Source organism: Euleptes europaea, chromosome 11 (assembly GCF_029931775.1).
Source record: "Euleptes europaea isolate rEulEur1 chromosome 11, rEulEur1.hap1, whole genome shotgun sequence".
NCBI lineage: Eukaryota > Metazoa > Chordata > Lepidosauria > Squamata > Sphaerodactylidae > Euleptes > Euleptes europaea.
In genome coordinates, this window is record NC_079322.1 from 62,739,043 (window position 1) to 62,756,338 (window position 17,296).

The 17,296-nt window shown below is 43.5% G+C and overlaps 1 non-coding gene across 1 annotated transcript; it reads right to left on the reverse strand.

The window, feature by feature from the left end:
* Positions 1-1,490: 1,490 nt before the first annotated feature.
* On the reverse strand, positions 1,491-1,562 carry TRNAG-GCC (transfer RNA glycine (anticodon GCC)). The gene has a single exon. It is a non-coding gene; the product is annotated as a tRNA-Gly (tRNA).
* Positions 1,563-17,296: the final 15,734 nt, after the last annotated feature.

Sequence of the window (17,296 nt, forward strand, 5' to 3'; positions counted from 1 at the left end):
ATGGGGCAAGTTCTACCCCTCGCTTGGTCCTGGTGTGCAGGGCAGTGGTAGGGCCCCATTCTACACCTTTGTTCAGGGAGTAGGGCTGCAAACTCCTGGCTGGGAAATCCCTAGAGATTTGGAAACAGAGCTTCGGGAGGGTGAAATTTGGGGAAGGGAGGGACTTCAGCAGGGCATAAGGCCATAGTGTCTACCCTCCAAAGCAGCCATTTTCTCCAGGGGAACGAATCTCTGTCATCTGGAGATCACTTGTAATTCCAGGAGATCTCCAGGCCCCATCTAGAGACTGGCAACCCTACCTGGAACCTAGAATTACTATAACTGTCCCTGGCTACTAAAATTTAAACTGGATGTTAGCTAGGCATGTATAGGGATGCCAACCTCCATGTACTCAGTACAGGAGCGAAAGAAGTAACCATTTGCATTCAATATTTATCTAAAGGCTACTATCTACTCACAAATATATACAACAATGACAAACAAACAACAAGTGAAACCTACAATATGACAAAAAAAGTCACCAAAACTGGTGAGCAAACAAGGAAAATGAGGTTCCCAAGCGAGGATACGGCCGTTTCAAATTCTAGAATATAAATTCTTCACCAGTCCTTCAATTGACATTATTCTTCTTATACATTCACAAGATGTAGGTTACATACTGCTTCCCACGAAGGGTAAGAGATACACGGCCGTATCCTCTCTTGGGAACTTCATTTCTTCTATACAAGAGTATTAAGAAAAAAAGAAAAATTACCTAATTACTACGCCTGTACTCTACCAGAGACTTTTCAGTACATTTTCTTTGTTTGCTCACCAGTTTTGGTGATTTTTTGTGTCATATTGTAAGGTTTCACTTGTTGTTTGTTTGTCATTGTTGTATATATTTGTGAGTAGATAGAGCCTTTAGATAAATATTGTATGCACATGGTTACTTCTTTCGCTCCTGTACTGATTTCCTAATCTCCCCTATACTAGTACAGTGGTGTCCAATTTTCCTTCCAACCTCCAGGTACTAGGTGGAGATCTGCTATTACAAGTGATCTCCAGCCGATAGAGATCAGTTCACCTGGAGAAATTGGCCACTTTGGCAATTGAACTCTATGGCATCGAAGTCCCTCCCCTTCCCAAACCCCATCCTCTTCAGGCTCCACCCCCCAAATCTCCAGGGATTTCCCAGCTCAGAGCTGGCAACCCTAGTGGTGTCTCATCAGCCTCTGGATGACATTTTCCCCAAATCTCCAGCCTTCTAAGTGGTGGCTGGAGATCTCCTGGGATTACAACTGATCTCCAGGCGACAGAGATCAGTTTGCCTGGAGGATTTTATGATATTATGACCTGGAACACATAAACACATGAACACATGAAGCTGCCTTATACTGAATCAGATCCTTGGTCCATCAAAGTCAGTATTGTCTACTCAGACCAGCAGCAGCTCTCCACAGTCTCAGGCAGAGGTCTTTCACATCACTTACTTGCCTAGTCCCTTTAACTGGAGATGCCAGGGATTGAACCTGGGACTTTCTACATGGCAAGCAGATGCTCTACCACTGAGCCACAGCCCCTTTCCTTGGAAGGAAAGGCCACTTTGGAAAGAGGACTTTATGGCATCGTACCCCAATTGAAGTCATCCCCCTTCCCAAACCCCTTCCTTCTCGGGCTCCACCCCCCAAATCTCCAGGTATTTTCCAACCCGGAGCTGGCCACCCTAGCTGTGTCTCATCTGCCTTCCAAAAGCACAAGTATATTTGCCATTGAATATTGCTGCTGCTGTGAAGTCATCCCATGGATGCTTGCTTGTACAAATAATCAGACCATCTCTTGTGCAAGTGGCCTAATGGTTCACCTGTAACATCACCTTGTAATCATCCTTGTTGTACTGGCATCATTATCCTCTAATCGCTTGATGGTTCCCATCCGTGTCAATTAGTAAAATTTAAAGAGCTCTGTGGAGCCTGGACTTGACTTCACCGAAGGACAGCGTCTCGAAAGGGGCCTCTTTCCCCAGCTCAGCTGCAGCCTCCTCCTCATTCAGTCTGCACACTAAAAGCAAGCAGCCCCTGTCCCTAACTTTGAACGCCCTTGACAGTCTCTTAAAATACACTTCATAAAACAGAGAGACTCCAGCAATTACCGGCAGATCACAGTACCCCAGCAGCAACATAAATATAACAAAAATTTAATTAACCCCCACCAACAAAATCACTGGCTTCATTGCCGGCTGAATTCGAAATAGCTGGCTTACAGATGAAGAAGTCAATGTTATGGGTAAGGTTCCCGGAGCCCTGATGTTATGAGAGCAATATTTATGGAAGAGGCAATTTATCATATAAAGACAATAAAGACCAGGTCTAAATTCATAGGCTGAGACTGATAAAATGGTACAACAATTATTATGAGCATCTTGGCAGCATCCTACCAATATATGATGCTGATGTAGCCATTGATATATTTAACTGGCAAGAAAGTATGTATGCATCTGCATCTAAAAAACAATAGCAATAAAATGCAGGCTAAAAGTGAACCTATGAGGAACATAGATCTATATGTAACACAGAGTTAAACAGATGCTTCCTGTAGAAAATCTGTAGCAAATTAGGTAGAGGGGAAACATTTCAATGATCTCCTTATATTTTTTAACCCTTTCACTGCCAAAACCATCTTTCTCAAACCACTTCCTCTGGGGGAATCTCTTTAGGCTGCAAACATATGCATGCTTATTTGGTTCATGATTTCATTTAAACAGAGTGGTCCCTACTTCCAAGTAAATGTGCACAGGATCGGGCTTTGGGTGCCTCTGTCAGTAAGTGAGACTTCTGGGCTGACTCTGACTCTTTACTTTTTAAAAAACTTTTTCAAGATCCCTACCAAGAACAAAACACACACACCTTTTCTCATGTTTGTATGGCTCAAACATGTAAACTCAACATGTGTCACTTTAAAACTATCAGGAGTAAACTTAAAAAGGACAAAATTTACACATGCATGGCCACAAGTGGTACATGTAAGTTGTACTTGGATATGTACATAATGTAGAGTGAAAGATAAAGTGAAAATTTAGTTACTTATTCACAAAAAACAAAGAGGCAGTTAGACACAAAAACATGCTAGTTGCACTTGAATTTTGCCATAAAAACTGGTTATCTAGTTCAGAAAAGGTCAGAGGCCAAGAGGTCAAAATGAAGTCTGGGTAGGATTGCCAGGTCTCTCTTCACCACTGGCGAGAGGTTTTTGGGGCAGAGCCTGAGGAGGGCGGGGTTTGGGGAGGGGAGGGACTTTAATGCCATAGAGTTAAATTGCCAAAGCGGCCATTTTTCTCCAGCTGAACTCATCTCTATCAGCTGAAGATCAGTTGAATTAGCAGGAAATCTCCTGCTACTACCTAGTAGTTTGCTTGAGGGAACAAACACCTATGCTGAATTGGTGAAGACTATAGGAACAACAGCACGAGGCTCATATGTATTGACAATATTAAATACACATAATAAAAATAATGCCTTAAGCCCTGCGCAGCTGACCTTACAGTTGTTTTAAGCCCTGCATGGCTTTTCTTTACAATTTTCCTTGAGAGACTTAATTGGCATGTGAAGTAAGATGTCCTTTTTCGTGTGATTTATTTGGCATGGGGAGCAACATGTCCCTTTTTTTTAATTAATTTCTACAATTTCCTATTTGGGATTTTTTGGCATTAATACAATGATAATTTTCACTACCTGGCAGTTGGCAACCCTACTTCAATGCCATAGAGTCCAATGGCCAAATCGGCCATTTTCTCCAGGTGATCTGATCTCTATCGGCTAGAGATCAGTTGTAATAGCAGAAGACTTCCAGCTATTACCTGGAAGTTGGCGACCGTAAGTCTGGGTCAACAAAAAACTAATAAGTGCAGAAAGGGGGGGAGTGGATGCGTTCATTTCGGAAGTGGAATTTAGGCACAGGGAAAGGAGGGACCATGTCAGGGCAATATTAGAATATGAGAAGCAAGGACTAAGCCATGAACCATTGTATTACGTTGACACCCCAAGAGAATGAATGTGGTGTGGTAATCAGGGATGCTGTGAACTTCTCCAGAAAAGCATTTGACAGTCGACTGTATCCAATTGCTTGTTTTCACAGGAGTCAAACCCATCGTCGTATTGCCTTGTTGTTTTGGGACGTTCAAATTGGATGCCTTGGTGTTCCGGTACAGAGTGTGATGTTCAGCCTGGAGTGGCAGCTGTCTAGGTAGCTGCATCTTCGAGTTTCCTGCATGAGCTGCTTTGAATTTTAGAGTCATGGATGGTTGGACTGGTAAATAAATGACATTTGTAACTTGTGTTGCAGTCAGTCAGAGGATGAGAGCCACACAGTTTCATGGAAAAATGGTATGGTTGCTTCCAAAACAAACACAATCCCCCTTAAGCAATGAAGTCCAGGCTGGCTGGATCTCATTAGATCTCAGAAGCTAAGTAGGGTTGGCCCTGGTCAGTATTTGGATGGGAGACCACCAAGGAATACCAGGGTTGTGACATGGAGGCAGACAATGGCAAACCACCTCCAAACATCTCATGCCTTGAAAACCCTACAGGGTCGCCATAAGTCAGCTGTGACTTGATGGCACTTTCCACTCCCAAGAAGCTCCTTATGCCCTCAGAGAGCAGCCTTCTTCTATGCAAAAGTCATTGACTTCAAACCAACATGTTGGAATATTCAATTTATTTAGATAAGCTTATTCTCTCTTCTTATTTTTCTTCCGTCTTTGAGCAATGGACCTTTGTTTTCACTTTCTCCCTGGAGTTTGCGGTACTATTTTTAGTCCGCCTCAGTTATGTAAAAAGATATTTTCTTTGTTTAATTTTTGTTTCTTTCTCAAGTAAAGGCAGACACTTTTGATCTTTCCGTTTTTGCTTACCAAACGTCTTCATGGTTCCAGAGACCTCTAAAGTGTGTGCCAAATTATATTTATCCCTTCTTAGAGTTCACTGAATATTTAATGAAGTTGTTTCTAGCTGAGAGAGCTACAGAAACAAGCCATGTGGACTAATTTTTCAAACCATTATGGAAATTCCTGGAGATTTGGGAGTGGAGCCTTGAGGAAGGCAGGGTTGAGATAGGAGAAGGACCTTAGTAGGGTATAATGCCATAGAGTACATCCTCCAAAGCATGCCCTTTTCTCCAGACAAACTGAGCATTGAGATCTGGAGATCTGCTGTAATTCTGGGAGATTTCCAGGCCTCACCTGGAGGTTGGCAACCCTACACCAATACTTTAACCCCCTACACCACATGGCTGTCTAAAATTGAGTTGATTTCTACTTTTCTTTTACCCTTTTAGTTTTCAAGCTTTCCGTTTCTTCTTGTCTTTGCAAGGTATAGAAAGTCTGAATATATCATAGAAAAGTTTATCCCAATAGAATATTCTGTTGTTAATTGGCAGTTGAATACTTTTTCTTTGCAAGCTTGTTTGTTTGCACGTCCCTGAATTCTCAAATGAACATCCTATCTTCGTTCTCCCCCCTCCTTCTAAGCTATACTTTTGGTTTTGTTTTTCCCTCTTGTTTCAAAGTCACTGTTGCAGTACTCATAATTGGCTTGGCAGCAAAAGAGATATGAAGCACTGTTTTTTTTATCTTCCTTGTGACTCAGGAAATTTTACAGTCCACAAATTCAAAATGTCTCTGAAGGCCACATATAGAGCAGATTTCTCTTCTACAACATCAAAAGGCCCTTGAACGGGTGGTTGGTGCACCTGCCTTTCTAAATGATCAAAAGAGGGTGTTCTGGACTAGCAGGGGGTCGTGGGGTCTCGGGGAATTTCCCAGCTTCTTCACTGTCACTGCCAAAGGGGTAGGGGAAGGTGGAACCCTTACCAGCAGTCAACAGAAGTGGCAGTAGAACTGCTGGGCCATGGCTGCATTACCATGCAATAGGGTTGCCAGCTCCAGGTTGGAAAATATCTGGAGATTTTGGGGGTGGAGCATGAGGAGGGCAGGGTTTGGAGAAAGGAGGGACTTCAATGCCATAGAGTTCAATTGCCAAAGCAGCCATTTTCTCCAGGTGAACTGATCCCTATTGGCTGGAGATCAGTTGTAATAGTGCGAGATCTCCAGCCACCTGGAGGTTGGCAACCCTACCATGCAAGCAAATAGCTATTGAGTGTGTGGCCAGCAAAACCAAGCACAAGCATGAGGTAACCATGACATGTGGTGGCATTGGTTCCACTTATGGTTGCCAGCTCTAGGTTGGGAAATACCTGGAAAATTTGGGGATGGAGCCTGAGGAGGACAGGGTTGGGTGAGGGGAAGGACTTCAGTGGAATATAATGGTATAGATTCCACCTTCCAAACTGGCCTTTTTCTTCATGTAAATTGATCCCTATTGCCTGGAGATCAGTTGTAATCCCAGGAGATCTCCAGCCACCACTGCAAGTTGGCAACCCTAGTTCCAGAAACATAGAAGGAAAAATTGCATAAATAACAATTGGGAGGCCAGCAAGACTCATGGGGGGAGAAGGGATCCCCCCAAAAAGTCTTGCTGGCCCCCCAACTGTTATTTATACAATTTCCCCTTCTATCTTTCTTGAGTACATTGTATGAACCTTTTATGTGATGACGGCGGTTCCATCACAACCCAAAAGTGATGTCCTCATGCCAGGTGACACTCTAGAATTCTCACCAAATTCTATGGTTTAACCATAGAGTATGGGGGGGGAATGTTAGAGTGTCACCCCCGACACAATGACATCACTTCCAGGTTGCACCAGAAGTGATGTCATCATGCTGGGGATGCTGATCATGCCCCCACTGAAATCTGGAAGTCCCTGCCCCCATCTCTCCTCAGTTGCCAGGCTATGCCCAGCGGGGCAAATAAACAAGTGCACAGCTTAAGGTGCCTTGAAATTGGGTCCTGAGATTGGGCTATGCCTGGCAACTCTACTTCTCTTTCTCCTCCTGCCCTTCTGGAAAGCCTGCTTCCTGCTCTTTACTGACTTGCATGAGTAGCTATGGCAGCAAAAACAGCAGCTACTGCCCAATAGAGGATGCAATAGGGAGGCAAGATTGTGAATGATTGCAGGTTTATTTATTTATTTAAAATATTTATATGCTTGCCTTACTCCTAGGGTTGCCAGGTCCCTCTTGGCCACCGGTGGGAGGTTTTTGGGGTGGAGCCTGAGGAGGGTGGGGTTTGGGGAGGGGAGGGACTTCAATGCCATAGAGTCCAATTGCCAAAGCGGCCATTTTCTCCAGGTGAACTGATCTCTAATGGCTGGAAATCAGTTGTAATAGCAGGCGATCTCCAGCTAGTACTTGGAGGTTGGCAACCCTACGTACTGCGCAGCATCTCAGGACCCAATTTCAAGGCACCTAAGCTGTGCAGTTGTTCATTTGCCCAGCTGGGCAAGTGACAAAATATAATCTAGGCCTGTGTGGGTTCTCTAGGGCTAAATGAGGTGTTGCTGGTGACTGCTACCTTCCTTGGTTGCCACGCCATATGTCACATATATAAGAATGGTGGTACTGTGAGCACATCCTTACTGGAGCCAGCATTATCTGTAAGTATCTCTTATAGAGCAGTTTCATTTAGCACTCTGTTGTCAGGAACATAACTACAGTGTAGGGATGCCAGCCTCCAGGTGGGACCTGGGGATCCTCTGGAATTACAGCTCATCTCCGGACTACAGAGACCAGTTCCCCTGAAGAAAACAGATGCTTTAGAGTGTGCACTCTTTGGCATTGTATCCCACTGAGGTCCTTGTCCTCCCCAGGCTCCCTCCCCAAATCTCCAGGAGTTTCCCAACCTGGATCTGGCCACCCTACCCCCTCCATCCCCAGCCAGTGGCCGGGGGGACCTGGCAATCCTACTACAGTATTAAAAGAGGTATTACTATGTTGATTTTTATTCCTGTGGACTATTTTGGGAGATTGTTTTGCCCAAAAAGTAGGAGGATAAAAACAACAATAGCAACAACGATGTTGTTATACGGGTGAAATCAAGAGCCATTTCACCAAACTTCTAATCTTTGCTTGGTTTGATTGTCACAACAAAAAATCTAGTGCAAACATAACTACAAATTACTTGATTTTTCCTGTCTAAACTCTAGTGCAAACATAACTACAAATTACTTGATATTTCCTGTCTAAACACACCATGAAGTCTGTTCCTGCGTCCTTCCTAATTCTTTCTCTTAGCCTTCACCAGTAGATACTAGCTACCATGGCTGCCTGAAAGGATTGAAGATAACAAAGTACATAAAATAATCTTCTATTCATGCCTTTTTAATGCTTTTTTTCAGACTTGTTTGTTTGCTGGTGATTCACACACAATGGTGCTTACCGGAAGTGTAAGAACTGTGTTATAAAAGCAGCCTTTTAAATGAAATCATAAAGAAAAAGTGAGTGGGAGAGGAAGACAGAAAGGTGAGGGAGAGAGAAGCGGGAAACAAAAAAGAGATAAAGGGATAAAACATTAAAGGTTAGTATAATTTATGCTCTATATCAATATTCCTGCTTTCTATTTATTTTTATGGAAGCAAAAAAGGCATTTACATTTCACATGGAATTGAAGCAAAATATTGAAAATCCATCACTAGATTGTAACATGCCAGGGATATATTTAAGTCCAATTGAAACCATAAATGTTTTAATTCGGCAGAAGGTAATGCAAGATTTTATAGTTTTATCTTCAGACTGACTGGGATTGAAATAAAATATTCTATGGAAGAACATCGCCCAAGGTTTATAGACAATGTAACCTCTCTGCTTTCCCTTCTGTTTCGCTCAAATGCAACCTTCACCTAATAACATTTCAGCTGAGCCTTAATAGCATCACAGCTTACTGTTCACTTGCAGGCCAACTATATGTAAATTTATATAAATGCACATGCAAATTAAGTAGGGACTTCAAGCTCGCAGCTTGATACCATATGAAGGATTTGGGGCAGGGAGAGAATCACACGGGCTTGACTTTTGGGCTTAGATTCATTTTTATTAACACATTTAAAAGGGCCATTGGTGTCATTTTGATGACAGTGGCATTATGCATTGCCCCCGAGCTGCCGTGTGAGTATTTCCCTTATTATGAATAGTGGACTGATTCAGAAAAACACATTTTGCTGAAATGAAGCACTATATGGAACAACACATACTTCTGCCATGCTCGTACGCATTTCCAAAGTTCTCTGAATTTCATTTCTTCAAAATAATTTTAAATTAAAAACAGTTCAAAATGAAATGTTTCTTCTATGAAAACTCCTTTACAGTTCCTACTAATCTCCTCAGCCACACACACAACACACAACACATGCACACATGAGCTTGGATATCCACAGCGCCTGTTTCTGCTTAAGTAAAAGTCTATTCAGTCCCCCTCCTGCCCGCTCCAAATCCTTCATTACAGTATCACAGTGTTAGCCTGAAGTCTGTACAGAAGGGGCTCACTAGAGGTTGGCCCCATTCATACCCACTAACAGAGGAATAGAGGTTCCATGTGGGAGAAGACTGACAACAGAATAAGGCAACCATGCGGATGGTCCTCTGGCATGAAGCATAAAAATAGGAAAGACCCTTCCAATTGTTCCCTCCAACATGGCTGTCAAATTGACATGCTCATCTCAGCATCATCCTGTGTGGGGCCTGCCCTGCTCTGCCCCAGCATGCCCACATCCCACCCTCCTGGCTAGAGTCTGGCAGTCTTCCCAACTAGCCCCAGACTGGGAAAGAGATGGGGTTACAACACCCTGGCCCTAGGGTTGCCAGGTTCCTCTTCGCCACTAGCAGGAGGTTTTGGGGGTGGAGCCTGAGGAGGGTGGGGTTTGAGGAGAGGAGGGACTTCAATGCCATAGAGCTAGGGTTGCCAGGTGACCCGCTGGTGGTGGGCAAACCCCCGGCAATTGACCCCTCTGCCCGCTGACCAACTGAGGGTCGGTGGGCAAACGTGCATGTGCTCGCGAGGGGCCTTATACCTCTTAGTTTGAGTGGTAAGGGGCCCACCCCCCTCAGGCTCTACCCCCAAAATCTCCAGGTCTTTCCTAACCCGGAGCTGGCAACCCTACTCATACCCCTTTGTTAAGACTATCTCTCGGAACTGAATAAAACAACAGCACAAAGTATATGGAAATACAAATGCACGGAGCTTTTGGAGATATCCAACAGCTGAAAATGAATATTTCTAATAGTGTGAAAAATTAGAACTTCCCTTATGGAGATTTCCAGCAACTAGAAATGAAACAAAAAAGCATTGATGGCCACTAGGCAAGAAGAAGAAACATCTCGTTCCCTGACTCCTAATTTTAAAACAGTATATTATGTGCTGTCTGCTAAATATTGTCAGAGATATAAGAATCTATTAATCAAAGAGCCCATTATAACCGTTAGTTATGTTCATCCCACAGTTTTATCACCTGTGAATTATTAGGCTGTAAATTATACACAAAACTTGCTGAGAAAAGCCAAGATAACCGGTGTACATAGAGAGCGTTAGGTGAATAGAAAACGAGGGAACGACACTTGGTGTATGCATGGAGGTCAAACATGGGAAGTTAATTATTATGTGACATCCAGAATGGAACTGAATGGCAAGGCTTCTTTGCTGAGCCTTGTGATTTTGAGTGGAACAATGTTAATACCCAGAAGCATCCTTTCTTCCCCAAAAGCAGTTTCAGACCCACAAATCCCTCTATTCCATGAATAAGCGGGTTCCACAATTCCAAGCACAGGCATGCGTGCGCGCGCGCGCGGGGGGGGGGAATACACAGTGTATGGTGTTTGTTACAGACTTCAACCTCCAAAGAATCTCAACTTAATTGTAATGCAAGTTTCTAGCTTTAATTATGGCTGAAACAATATGAATGAAAAGCAGTGTCATGTGGTGGTCAGAGTGTCAGGCAAAACTAAGGTTGCCAGCTATGAGTTGGGAATTACCTGGAGATTCTGGGGGTGGAGCCTGATGAGGGAGGGGGTTTGGGGAGGGGAGGGACTTCAATGCCATACAGTCCAATTGCCAAAGTGGCCCTTTTCTCCAGGTGAGTCTATTAGCTGGAGATGTAATAGTAGATCTCCATCTAATACCTGGAAGTTGGCAACCCTAGGCAAAGCACAGGTTCACATTTCCACTCTGTCATAGACGCTCATTGGGTGGCCTTGGGCTAGGGTTGCCAACCTCCAGGTGGTGGCTGGAGATCTCCTGCTATTTCAAATGATCTCCAGCCAACAGAGATCAGTTCCCCTGGAGAAAATGGATGCTCTGGCAATTGGACTCTATGGCATTGAAGTCCCTCCCCTCTCCAAACCAGCCCTCCTCAGGCTCCACCCCCAAAATCTCCAGGTATTTCCCAACCCAGAGCTGGCAACCCTACCTTGGGCCAGTCACGGTCACTCAGCCTAACCTATGTCACAGGGTGGTTATGAGGATGAACTGGAGTAGGGGAGAATGACTTTGTAAGCTGCTTTGAGTTCCCTTTGGGGAGAAAAGCAGAGTATAAACATCTAGATAAATAATGAAACTATCTCATTGGTCCATGTGGTACAGCTTCACAGTGGCTTATCTTCTTTAGGACTAGCAAGAGCAAGTGTGCTTATTTTGAACGATATAATAGTCATCTGATTTGTTTTTCTTAGTGTAGAAGTTTCATTAAAAAAAGGAAGTTCAGAGCACAAACAGATCTACTTATTGCCAAGGTTACTGAATAGCACAAGAGTGGCTGAAATACTGACGTCCTCAGTTCTTTTAAATGAGCAGATGACAAAAATAAAGAAAAGTCCTACATTTCGGGATGCCTTCCCTATAATTTCTTTTGCCATGGAATTCTTCCAGAAAGTCAGCCAGTTCAGCAACGTTATACTCTCCACAAAGAAAATGTCCCGTATTGAAATTATAGTAATAGCGGAGTCTCAAAACGGTTTCCCTTCTGCGCTGCAATTTGTCCAGCTTGAATTGCCGTTGAGAGACTGAAGTTGCGTGAGGGGCCGGTGTTTGTAGAACTCCCCTCAGTTTTCTGTATGCTATTTACAAACTTTCCCACCTTTTTCTGAGATCTCTCCAAGCTCTATTTATGTTTTAATTTACAACATTTATAGCCTGCCTTTCTGCCCTCACAAGGACCACCAAGGCAGTTAACAATTTAAAACGTATAAGACAAAATTACGCTATAAAGCCATTAAAATAACCCCCTCTCAATCATAGATCATTAAAACAATTTTTTTAAAAAGAGTTAAAATCAGAGTTAAAATACATACGAACCATAAAAGGATTGGTTAGGAAGGAGGAATCATTGAGGGAATGCCAAAAAACAAACTAACTAAAAAGTCCTCACCTGCTGGTAGAAGAGGGCAATGGAAGGGGACAGACAAATCTCCTTAGGGAGAGAGTTCCAGAGCGTTGGTGTCATGACTGAGAAACCTAGGGTTGCCAGGTCCCTCTTTGCAGCTGTTAGTAGGTTTTTGGGGCGGAGCCTGAGGAGGACGGGGTTTGGGGAGGGGAGGGATGTCGATGCCATAGAGTCCAATTGCCCAAGCAGCCATTTTCTCCAGGTGAACTGATCTCTATTGGCTGGAGATCAGTTGTAATAGCAGGAAATCTCCAACTAGTACCTGGAGGTTGGCAACCCTAGAGAAGGCCCTCTCCAGTGTTGCTATTCGCCTGATCTCAGAAGGTGGGCCTCCACAGATGACTGCAATGGTCAGATGGTTTCGCAAGAGATTAGGTGGTCCTTCATGTATTTATTATGTTTATTTATTTTTTAAAAGATTTTTATCCCACCCATTCCCGAACGAGGTCAGGCTCAGGGTGGCTCACATTCAAATAACATCATCACCACATTCCAGTTAAAATACAATACCCCAGAATAATATAGAATAAATTATAATTCAAAACCCATTATAGCCCCAAAATGTAGAAGATTCAAACCAAAAGGATCCAGATGGAGCCTTTCATACCAGTACCGATGGGGGAACAGTCAGGTAAGAAGGCGGAGTAGGTAGAAATAAGGATGGAGCAGGGGGCCAGCTATGATGGAACTGTTGCTCACCCAATGGTTTCATGTAGATGTTAAAGAGCATAGGGGAAAAGATAGAACCTTATGGGACACATAGGCCAAGGGCCTGAACAGCATTCCCCCAGCACCACCTTCTGAAACCTACCCTCCAGGTGGGACCAGAACTACTGCAGAATGGTCTCTCTGAATCCTAGCCCAGATAGGCGGTCCAGAAGGATACTATGATTACTGGTATCGAAAGCCACTGAGAGGTCCAGGAGAATCAACAGAGTCACACTCGCTCTTCCCATCTCCCAACACTAGTTATCCACCAGGGCAATCAAGGCTGTTTCAGTCCCATAACCAGACCTGAAACCAGATTGGAAAGTATCTAAAGAATATGCCTCATCCAGGAAGGCTTGGAGTTGTCCAGCCACCACCCATTCAATCACCTTGCTCAAGAATGGAACATTTGAGATTGGTCAATAATTATTGATATCTCCAGGGTCAAGGGTAGTTTCCTTTAGAAGCAGATGCACCACAGCCTGCTTCAAGGCTGGGACGATCACCTCCTCTCTTGCGGAAGCATTAACTACTTCTTGAATCCAGTCAGCCAGCCCCCCCCCCCAAGATTTAGATAACCAGGAAGGGCATAGAGCAATGAAAAATTAAACACTGCTTTGCTCTGGCTGGTTCCACACTCTTCAAAGATGCCTTGGGAGGAGTTAGGCATCTTGAAGCAGTTTGGGCTGCTAGCTAGTTGTTTGTTTTTTTAAAAGGAGCAATTCTAATCTTGGGCCTATCACTTTATGTCTAATTACACCCTATCGTTTGAGTTAGCGTTTTGAAAGATGAACACAGCAATAAACAAGCTTTCCTGAGGAACATGCTTTTATTACGAAACCGCCTTTTGCTAATCACTATTCCAAGAGTGCTACATATTTAAGAGCAATGAACTATGCAGGAAATACTTTCCTGGAAATAGAATGGTGTTATCTTTTTAGAATAGAATTCATGGGGAAAAAAGAAACTCCTCTAAAATGGTCATGATTGTGCTCATGGCCAAAGCAAAGAGCCCTATTGTCTTCTTTAAAAGTCAGTTAAAATTGTCCCCCTTTTTTAATTTCCCTGGAACAATGGCCTATTTTCTTTCTTTTAAAGATTAAAGTTCCATTTGACCTTATATTTTATGGAAAGGGCCTTTCGGCTTGTATGCTCTCGGTATCGCTGTGGCCCCCAAACGTGTTGATTGATATCCACCGGGATGTGTGTGTGAGGATGGAAGCTAGTTAAAATAATACGGTGCCTCTTATCCTTGAGACGCAGTTGAGAAAATAGCAGGTGGCCATTGTGTACCATGCGAAAGCACGCCGCCGCCGTTCAAGACAACTCATTTTGGACCCCAGCGGAATGCTCTGCTTGACTGATTCTGCTCTTAACAAAGCGGCCGAGAGTCTTATTGTCATTGTTTTCATAGGAATGAGAAAAACTGGTTGCTCGTGTGCCTAGGACCAGCTATTATCAAATAATTCTCCAGACCTGTTTATTGGGAGGCTGAGAATTTGGAGAACAGCTTTTTAATAGGGCTGTGCTTTTCACATCTTGACTTTCCTATTGCGAGTGAACGTCAAGCAGAGGCTCGAAGGGAAGAAGCAGAGAGAATTCTGCTTTCTCTGTTTAGCCTCTGGCAGCGGTAAGCCGTACTGTCTCAGCTGCTCGGTAATGTACAGCTCAGAGACTCTAGGCCCATATATTTTCATTAGGGAAAGGGAATTCAACAGCTCAGTGTGTTAGCAGTGAAATTGACAAGAGACTGCGCATAAACACCCCAATGTCAGCACAATCACAAACTAAACCATGGCGATTACTACCAAAATCTCAGGCTGAAAGTAAAATAAAATGAGGAGTGAAAAGTATGACCCTTCTAAGTATATGGGTTACACCGCATGCGTTTCAAAAAGGTTGCCTGTTAGGACGAGAATGAGCAAAATATATTCTAGTTTCAGTTTTGGGTCAGAATAGTAATTTTGAAGATGGTCTTTTAAAAAACAACCCCAAACCCCACTTTGACGGAAAATCAGCAATGTTGTGAGGGCTATGTAAATGAACTTAAAAGTAAAAGGAGAGTTTCAAACAGAAGGCGTTTTTTAAAGAAAGCTCCCCCTCCAAGTGAATAGTTTTGACGAGTGGTAGACGAACACTTCTGTGTTCAAATTGCAAACTGTGAGCAATATTCTTGAATACTTAATTCTTTTCCAATCAAGTGCTTCAAATTGTTTTAAATTGTATTGCAGTTTAGCCCCTGGCCAGTATCTATCCAACTGACACAACAGAAAATTCACAAAAGAGGTCCTTTCCTTAGCTCTCTCTGGTCTGCTGAGATGCTGCTGGTGACCAAGAACCTGCATAACTTCTAGCATTCCAGCCTTGCCTACTTCATGTAGCTGACTTCCAAAGCCAAGTGTGTCCATATAAACTGACTGTTCTAAATAGGCCAGCAATTTCGTTGTGCATTCTTTCACTGCAACCTGGAAAATTGGATCTGGAGAATGCAAACAGACAAACACCACCAACTACACGGGTGCAAAGGCAACACAAAAAATCAAAACTCACCACCTACCCATGATGATCCTGAGTCACATGCACTTAGGGTTTCCAACCAACAGGTACTAACTGGAGATCTCCAGCTATTACAACTGATCTCCAGCTGATAGAGATCAGTTCACCTGGAGAAAATGACTGCTTTGGCAATTGGACTCTGTGGCAATGAAGTCCCTCCCCTCCCCAAACCCTGCCCTCCTCAGGCTCTGCCCCAAAAACCTCCCAGCGGTGGTGAAGAGGGACCTGGCAACCTTACATGCAATCCAAACAAGCTAGGTCTTTCATGAATGGCTGTTTCCCTTGCAGTCACTCCTCTGACAACTTTGGGTCTTTTTTAAAATTACATATGTTGTTTCTGACCATCAGAGGTCACTTCACTCTCCCCCTGCATTTCCCTGCATTTTGAAATTGAAGATAAAGCAATTTATCTGAAAATGTGGGCAAAATGCGAGGAAAGGCAGGGGGAGAGCGAGGCGACCTCTGATGGTCGGAAACGACATGCATAATCAAAACAATGACCCGAAGTCGTTGGAGGGGTGACAGAGAGTGAAACAGCCATACATAAAAAAGGCACAGGTAAAGGTCCCCTGTGCAAGCACCAGGTCATTCCTGACCCATGGGGTGATGTCACATCCTGACATTTACTAGGCAGACTTTGTTTACGGGGTGGTTTGCCAGTGCCTTCCCCAGTAGGGTTGCCAACTGCCAGGTAGTAGCAGGAGATTTCCTGCTGATTCAACTGATCTCCAGCCAATAGAGATCAGATCACTTTGAGAAAAATGGCCACTTTGGCAATTGAACTCTATGGCATTGAAGTCCCTCCCCTCCCTAAACCTCTCCCTCTTTAGGCTCCGCCCCAAAATCTCCCGCCGGTTGAGAAGAGGGACCTGGCAACTCTATTCCCCAGTCATCTTCCCTTTACCCCCAGCCAGCTGGGTACTCATTTTACCGACCTCGGAAGGATGGAAGGCTGAGTCAACCTTGAGCCGGCTACCTGAAACCCTCTTCCGTCGGGATCGAACTCAGGTCAAAAGACCCTAGTAAATTGTAAGCTGGCTGGCTACCTGGTTAGCTTCAGTGTTGAATGTCATCAAATGCATTGATACAGCACTGTTTTGAACACCACTCATTTTAAATTTCAAATAAGTAATCAACACTATTGTATGGCAGAAAACAGGCAGCGAGAATAGGGTAAATTCTCACTGGTGAACATTGAATTATTATGAGCTTTGGTGGCCCTAATTGTTTGATTTGTGATCATGGTCACACAAACCACAGAATATTAGTGATTAACAGTGTACAGTATAACAATGGAAATTCTTTGCAAAATAATCTATAAAGGAAGGATGTGGTCTAGACACTCCACAAAACGTTCAAGCATATTCAAAACAGGGAATCTAGTAATAAGTATAAACCCATTCTCACACACAGCCAAAAATTCCAATTTTACATCTCAGCAAATTTGCTATATAATTATATGGTTTAATGAGCAGATCCAGCAAAAAAAAAAAAGGGGGGGGGAGTGTGGGCATGTTTAAAACTGTAGCTAATATTTACATTTTTATTTATAAATTGGAAAGAACCAATGCAGATCTTATTGGAACAGGCTTGCATGCATGCATAAACACCTATGACCAGTGAAATAAATACACATGAACAGTGAAATAGCAAGGGAGGGAAGTTGCGTGAGATCGGGACTCCTGATTTGTGATTGGATTAAAGTTGCAAGCTCAAAATATTGTATATGCTT